The following is an 8,438-nucleotide window of genomic DNA, read 5'->3' as shown; positions in this document are numbered from 1 at the left end:
CATCTCCGTTAATATATTCCAGCAATTTTCTTTCAGTGTGAAGAATAGAAGACAAATAAATCTTTAAAAAATTTTTTTCTATGTTTTATTTATTTCTGAGAGAGAGAGAGAGAGACAGCATGAACAGGGGAGGGTCAGAGAGAGAGGGAGATACAGAATCTGAAGCAGGCTCCAGGCTCTGAGCTGGCTGTCAGCACAGAGACTGGTGCGGGGCTCAAACCCATGAACCATGAGATCATGACCTGATCAGAAGTCAGACGCTTAGCCGACTGAGCCACCCAGGTGCCCCAAGACAAAGAAATCTTTTTAACTCAGGACATGAGACCCATATTATCCTGATATCAAAGCCCAACAGACATCAAAAGAAAAGGAACTACAGATCAATATCCTTTACGAGTATAGATGCAAAAATCCTCAACAAAATGGCAAGCCAAATCCAATAGCATATTAAAAGGAATATACAACCATGGCTGAATGAGATTTATCCTAGCAATTCCAGGATGGCTTAACATACACAAATCAACCCTATGAATAGAATGAAGGGAAAAAATACTTGGATTAATGTCAAAAAGTGCTTGAGAAAATCTGACACAACTTTCATAATAAAAACACTCAACAACTAGGGATGGAATTGCTCAACCCAAGAAGGGCACTTATGAAAAGCCCACAAGTAGCATCACACTCCAAAGTGAGAAACTGGAAGTTTTCCCCTTAGGATCAGGTATAAGACAGGACACCTGCTCTCACCACTGCTATTCAATAATGTACTAAAAAATCTAGCTAGAGCAATTAGGCAAGAAAATGTAATAAAAGGCATCCGAATCAGAAAGGAAGACGTGAAAGTATCTCTATTCTTTTGGCAGGGGGTCTGGTGTTTTTTTTTAAATGTTTATTTATTTTTGAGAGACAGAGAATGAACAGGGGAGGGGCAGAGAGAGGGAGACACAGAATCTGAAGCAGGCTCCAGGTTCCGAGCCATCAGCACAGAGCCTGACGCGAAGCTCGAACCCACAAACTGCGAGCTCATGACCTGAGCTGAAGTCAGACGCTTAACCTACTGAGCCCCCCAGATGCCCTATCAGGGAGTCTGTTAATAGCAAGTGCTGTCTTCTGATTTTCTGCTTTTGAACTTGAAAAATCATTTCACTGCTTGTGACACTCATGTTCTGACTTCCACTGAGGTTGTAGAGAGGTTGGATATCAATCTAATTGTCTTTCATGTGTAACAGTCTTGTCTCTCTTATTCTTGAAGCTATTACCTTTGGGTTTGGTGTTCTGCAGGTTCATTACCACAGATCTAAAGGGTGGCTGTGAGGGTCACCTATATTTCTCAACTTTAAAAGAAAATAATTACATTGGGGCTAATGAGCAGTTCTCCAGTAAAGGGAACTACCACAGTCATTCTGAACCCACGGCACAAACGAAAGGCTTGCTAAAATCATACTTACTTCTTGGTTCAAGATTCTCCCTTCAGCTGCGTGAGCAGCTTCCTCTAAAAAAAAAAAAAGCCCAGATCTGTCCAGCTTGGCCTCAGGAGGAAAAGGGTCCCAGAAGCTGGTGCCGTAGGGAGAAGGGGGTGTGGACGTTCCTTTCTGCAGTTCCGTCTTGTGAAGGGCGAAGGAATAGTGAGTATACGTACTCCAACATGGGGTGACTGCCAGCTCCATCAGCGCCATATTGACGCCATATTGACATCGCTACCTCAGTGGCGCTTCTGGCAACGACCTCAGCCAGTAGTTACTCTGGGGTGAGGGGGGAGGCTTTGGGGATAAATATAGGGTCACACAACAGTCATGAAATATGACTTTTGATGTTACCCTCGGTCCTCAAATCGGCTCTGGGAAAGAACGTACTTTACAGGCTCAGGAACTAGCCGCCCCCCCCAAAGCTGGTCCAGAGGCCTCCCCATATGCTTTCTGCACTGTGAAGGCAGGTTTTCTACTTCTTTCCATCACAGACCACAGGCAGGCGTAGCTCAGAGCTCAGGTCTTTCTACTGTCCTGGAATGAACCAGTCACCCCCAAAGCATCTCTGCCACCCATTATTTTTTTGTCATGGTAGCAGTGGGCATAATAACAGGCACCACTTAGCAACACCTGTGTTTCCACAGAGGCGTCCCTGTGGGTTATTCCCTGTTATGATACCCATTTGACAGCTGAGAACACCGAGGCTCTGAGCAGTCACATGGCCCTTTGGGTTTGGAACCGGCATAGCTGTCCTTTCTCTTTGTACTTTACCACGGTAGAGTCAGGATCCCAGACTCACCTCCATGGGCCTCCCTCGACCTCCCTCAGCCTCCTGCCCTCCTCAGGCTCATTCTTTTTTCCTATTCTTCCCTCCAACGGATGTACCCCTGATGCTTGTACACACCCCACCCGGTTCAGCCATAGAACTGACTCTTCGGGTGAAACCAGTCTCCCTTTTTTTTTTTTTCTTCAGTGAAAAACTATCTTGAACTTTAAGCCTGATGCCCATTGTTACCTGATAAGGCCCAGCTAACTCCGGCCTGAAACCAAACAAGATGGCGACCTCTTGGGTGGGTCATTTCTTGGCGGGCCATTTCTCCTGCCCGGTGGTCTGTTTCATGACTTGCTCTCCTCTGACCCGTGGTCGCCTTGAGACTGATTTTAGTGAATAAAACTACAGACTTTGCGATAGTTGGTGGTTTCTGCTAACTGCCTGTTTAGAACAGAGAGAATCCAGGGAATGTCAAGGCCCAAACAAGTTTGGTCAGGTTAGAAAATGCAGCGTGGCGAGTTGAGCCACCAGCCCTAGAGGCCTGCAGGGGAAGTGTGACCCGCCTTTCTACATCTGGCTTTCTGTTCTTGTGCTGGACAAGTCTCCACAGTTCAATCCCAAACATAACCTCTGGGCACACAGCAGCAAGTGTCCCTGTCAACTGGGTGCTGACGGTGTTCCTTGCTCTGTGCTGAGCACATTCCACACATTCATTTTGGGTTGTGGTGAGGTGAGCCGTGGCCTCCAAAAGACGTGTCTGCGTCGTAGTCCCTGGAAGCCGTGAATATGGTCGAATTTGGAAAAGAGGACTTTGCAGATGCAATTCAGGATCTCAAGATCTTGCTGGATTATCCAGGTGGGCCCTAGATCCAATGCCAAGAGTCCGTGGACTGATGCAGCCACAGGCCAGAGTGCACCTGTGACTACCAGGGGCTGGAAGAGGCAAAGAAGGCTTCCCTTCTAGAGCCTTCGAAAGGAGCACGGCCCTGCTGACTTTGGTTTTAGATTTCTGGCCTCCAGAATGGTGAGAAAATTTCTCATTGGAAGCCACCCAGTTTAAGGCAATTCGTGACAGCAGCCCCAGGTAACTAATGAGCTCTGCAATGACCCTGAGACACAGGGACTGTTACCATCTCCCATTTCATAGATGAGGAAACAGAGGCACAGAGCTCAGGTAACTTGTCCGGGGTTGCAGAGGCAGGAAAAAGGCCGGGCCAAGATGAAACTCCGGGTAGAATGACCGCATGCAGAGACCAAGCTGCTGGTGGCTGTTGGCACCGTCTTTTGTTCTGCCAGAATGTACCTGAAATAAATCTGCATTCTACCCGCAATTTTCAGAAGAGAAAAATGAGACAACCGTGGAGGAATTCCTGGTGGAACAAAGCGTGTATGGCACATTCAAATTCTCAAGCAGCTTCTGTGTACATTATTTTGCTTCCTGTGGGCAGCCAGCTGGAGAAATAGCTGCATGATACCCATTCTCCGGATGCAAACATTGAAACGGTAGCTCCTGGAAGGGACGGTGCTCCTCTGAGCTAGGCCCCCAGCCTGGCTGAGAGCAGCTCTGGGGATGGGGAGACTCGGCCAAGGCCACGCAGACTGCCAAAGTGAGGCTGGGCGTCAAGCCTCGGGTTTTTTTTTTTTTTTCCATGTTTATTTATTTTGAGAGAGTGCGTGTGCACGTGAGCGGGAGAGGGGCAGAGACAGAGGGAGATCGCGACCTGAGTGGAAATCAAAAGTCAGACGCTCACGTGGCTGAGCCACCCAGGCTCTCCAACGCCTTGGTTTTCTAACTCCAAGTGCTGTGTTTCTGTCTGCAGGATGAGAACTGAGCCCGGTTGTGCAGATCCCAAAAGAGGGCGTGCCGAGGGCCAGAGACACCGCGAATCCTGGAGAAAGTGTTGATGGCAACTTTGGGACGATGGGGCTGTGCTCTGAAGGCTGGAAGAGTTTCAACAGGGGCAGACAGGGCAGAAGAGGTGAACTGCCTCCGGCAGCGTGGTGTCGCAAGGGCCTGGGGACCGAAAGGAGCCCGGGAGCCAGGCTGGGGAAGGAGACCAGCCTCCCTTCTCTTGAAGCCCGCTCCCCTGTGACAGCATCACAGACCCGAGCCATCAAATACACGCCCTGACCGCAGTTCCACAGCCTTCTTCATTCATCAGAGGACAGACGGGAACTCTGCAAGGTAGATCTGTAATTGGGGCGGGTCACGCTGGTGCACGGAGTTTTATACATTTGTGGGCTCAGGTTCAAAAGCCGGCCACCGGACTTTCCAGTCCTCGAGGCAATGTTCACGGGCACGAGGCGTCCTTCTGCTGGTTCTCAGGGTCTGTTCTGTGTTCCCAGAGCTGTGCGTTCTTGTGAGCGCTGTTTTCGAACGGGGACTATTGCTGATGTGAGCTTTGAGAATCCTCTTCCTGGCCTTTAATAATCCCTTTCTAGAAAAGATTTTCCTTTCTATTGTTTAATGCCTGCCTTCACACCCGCCTCCCTGCCCCCCTGCCCAGATCTGACAGTGAAGGGATGCTTTCCTGAGATGCGAGGGGAGAAGATTGTGGGGACCGTCCCGCCAGGAGACAAGATCTCGGGGGTCTAGTCTTTGTTCTGTTTTTGTTTGGGAAAGTGAGGATGAACTTGGGTGCTGGAGTCAGACAGACCCTGGTTCACATCCCAGCGAGGCTCTTGCTGGGCTGTGTGGACTTGGCCAAGTGTATTAACCCCTGTGAGGCTATAAAAATAATAATAATACTATGCAGGCTATGGATTTGTGAGACAACGCACCCAACACGGTGCTTGGCACTTGGTGAATGTTCAGTACCCGGTCATCACCTTATCACTGAATCCCTACCCCGCCTTCCTTTGCCAGCTCCACCCAGCCACGCCGCTGCGCCAGCACAAGTCCAACCCTCTTGCTCGTGTGGGTCCTTATTCCCAGAATTCTTGTCCCTTGGCTCCTTCAAAGCCTGGCTGCTTTTCATCTGCAGATTGGGAGAAATGTCACTTCTACACAGTGCCTGCGCCTGACCCTTCGGCTCTACGCCCCTCGCCCACAGTCACTGACCACATAGTAGGCGCAGTCATGTCTCGCTGTCCATGTGCTCCTCTGGACTGCGTGCTCCAGGCAGGCAGGCACAAGTCTTTCTGCCCCTATTGCACCTCCAATGCCTATGCAGCGATTGTGGTGTTAACACCTGCGGCAATGAATATTCAATTATTTGTTGGTTTAACAGCTGGTTGATTCTAGTAAAAGAAACAGACCCCAATGAGATTGATCTTTCCGTCCGAAAAATGAGGATGTTGGAATACAAGCCTGAAACATCTTCCCCAAGTTTCCCATAAACTTGCGAATGAACTCCGTGCATCGAGGGAGAAAAGGCAGTGAGCTGTTTTAGAAACATGGCCTCTTGCTGCCCTCTAGTGCCAAGATGATGTAACCGCATCGTCCCCCTCCCCCCGCCACTCCACTCCACGTCCCTCACCGGGCCCCCCCACCACATCGGTTTTCTACTTCCACCCAGAACTGGGAAAAGCAGCCCACTCGAGCAGAATGGCACTTCAGAAAGGAAAAAAAAGTATCTTTGAGCTCTCTGCTAGGGCTTTCTCGCACGTATTCAATGGCCAGAGAAAAGGGGCCATGCCTTCATTAGGGTACACGCAGGGCTCAGCCCCGGGGCCTGAGAGGAAGCGAGATATGGCAGGGAGGGCGGGTGGCACTGGAGCCCCCATCCATTTTTGGGTGACCCTGGGCACAGCACAGTTGGCTCTCTCGGGCTTAATAATCTCTACCCCACACTTGTACAATTAAATAATGCATGTACCTGGCATGTGGTAGGCTCTCAGTAAAAGTGCGCTCTTGGCCCTTGATCTATTTTGTGTGAACAAAATGCAATCGCATCCGTAAAAGAAAATGTCACAGCCCGGAAAAAAGAGAGCCGACACTGGTGTGTAGATGTGGAGGAAGCAGTGTTGTATCCCGGGGACAGCCCTGGACTTGTCAATAGCTCTAGGATCTAGAGTGATTAGCCCTGACACACACTAGCGGTGTGTCCCCACTCTGAACCTCAGCTTTATCATCTGTGAAATGGGAAGTCGGATGATAGAATCATCTAGAAAGCATTCGGCTTCCAGTAACTGAAAACCCACTGATACTGACTTCACCCAGGGATTAAATCTGGCTTTGGTGCAGCCCCATGACCTGAGAATATCTTTACAGTTTAAACAGTTGGGGAAAAAACTCCACAGACGAAATACTTCACGACATTTGAAAGTTATATGAAATTCAAAGTTCAGTTTAATCAAGTTCTATTGAACCCCAGCCATGCTCCCTCGGTTATGTATTTCTTCTATCTGCTCTCCCACTACGATGGCAAGTCGTTGACTTGAAAAGCTGAAAATATTTACTGCCTGGCTATTTACAGAAAAAAAAAATCTCCCACTCCTGGCATAACCAGTAAAGCTATTTAATGATCTCACATAAGAAGAAACTCTAAAGGACAGGACTCTGGGTCTCCATCCGTGAAGTTCTTTTGGCCTTTCCCTCCTGGTCACCAGATGGCAGCTTCAGTTCAATGAGTTACAACCTACATTTAATACAGTAAAGGACAGGGAGAAAGGCTTTCCCTTGCTAGGCTCCTTTTAGCCAGGAAAAAACAAAAAGCCTCCTGGGACGGGGTGGGGCGGGGCTTCCCCTATCCCATTGGCCAGAGCTAGGTCACATGACAAGCCTGGCCCACTCACTGGGAGGGGCCAAACTGCGGTAGCCCAATGGGGCTGCAAAGGACTCCCCTTTCTTGAGAAGTGAGGACCCGGGCCCTTTACACAAGCAAAGCCCGTGTTCTGGATGCACAGAAGAAAGAGGGCAAAGGTCATCGTGTCAGTCCCGAGTCACAAAGATCCCTTGCACTACTGGCACACCTGCGAGACGCAGGATCCTTTTTAGGACTTGAATTTGAATGCGCTTTGTTGACTTGAATCCACCCCGGGAACTCAGGATGTGTTTGTGAGTGACTGCATACATTTAGGATGGCTTGATCATCCCTTCCTTCTTGAAGGTGTGCCTGGTTTGGTGCATTAATGATGTTTCCCGATGCACGTCCTTCCTGGAGGCCTCACCTGTGCCTCGGCCTCACCTGTGCCTCCAGGTAGGAGAAGGTCGAAGAGAAAGCTGGTGTCAGGAGAATTTCCCAGGGCGCTGTCACCCGTGGTCCAACCTGCGCACAGCTGAACCCCGACAGAGGGAGCGCCCACCAGGATGGTTAGACTGAAGTCCCGCCCAGCCTCGGAGAGAAGGGGCAAACTCCTGAACTGTTTCCGCAGAAATGCATCCTGCAATGTCGCTACTGTGTGCAGACCCAGGGGAAGAGGAAGCTTAGCTTCAAGCATCAAATGGGAACCATTTTGAAGGTGAATCGAGAGGCAATTTCATAACGACTTCAATCTGAAATCATAGCCTCCTTGTTAGAAAGATAAGGAGTAGCAGTTACAGACACAAAGGAAAACATCAAAGAAATGGAAGGGAAAGAAAAAGAACTCACGCAGCAAGCAAAAATTGGGTCAGAGGTCCGAAGAGAGGAGCAAGGTCTTAATACACATCCTTTCTACCCAGAAGGCAGATGGTGGCTTAGAGAGAAAATTCAGGAGAGATGGCAGGCTCCAGTGCTCCCGGGAAGGAGCAGTGGCCTTGAACTACGGTCTCTTCTTGATTTGGGGGTGGGTCTCTTGATGGAGGACATTCTGTACCTTGGGGCTTTTATGTACTAAGAGAAAACAGTGAAATATTTCAAGTTCTCCTAAGCCAGGAGGAGTGGGGCTCCTTTCTGGGCATCCAGACTTTAAGAGAATCAAGAGACGCAAATTCTTTGGCACCTCAGTTTCTTCATCTGGAAAATGGGAATGTGATTGCACACGCGGCTGACTCAGCACCCATCCTGATTCGTTTCCAGGCTGCCTGGCTGTACCGTGGTGGCTGGGACCCACCAATCCATTGTGTTCACTCAGGACTCAGATGTGGAAATGAGCAGAGGGAGAAGGCGGCCACAGACGGGGAGAATGGACTTTCTGGAAAGCACAGAGGCAGCGTGTCAAGTCTTGGGTCTTCTGGGGAAACAGAGGAAATTTGCACATTCAGTCTCAGCCCCCCATGGGTAGTAATTTGCAAGTGTCAACAGCAGAGGGTTTTCTGTTAACACAGTGGGTTGGAG

General features: G+C 49.5%; 1 long non-coding RNA gene across 2 annotated transcripts in view; it reads left to right on the top strand.

The window, feature by feature from the left end:
- Positions 1-2,902: 2,902 nt before the first annotated feature.
- Positions 2,903-8,438, top strand: part of LOC144234177 (uncharacterized) — a 19,765-nt gene continuing 14,229 nt past the window's right edge. Inside the window, exons 1-2 of one of the 2 annotated variants that reach the window (XR_013335880.1) lie at positions 2,903-3,094; positions 4,059-4,423. This is a non-coding gene — a long non-coding RNA (uncharacterized LOC144234177). The other variant, XR_013335881.1, reaches the window with a different exon arrangement.

Source organism: Crocuta crocuta, unplaced genomic scaffold, assembly GCF_008692635.1.
Source record: "Crocuta crocuta isolate KB4526 unplaced genomic scaffold, BGI_CrCroc_1.0 scaffold330, whole genome shotgun sequence".
Taxonomy (NCBI): domain Eukaryota; kingdom Metazoa; phylum Chordata; class Mammalia; order Carnivora; family Hyaenidae; genus Crocuta; species Crocuta crocuta.
The sequence above is the reverse complement of the archived record's forward strand: the minus strand, read 5'-3'. Positions and strand labels throughout refer to the sequence as shown.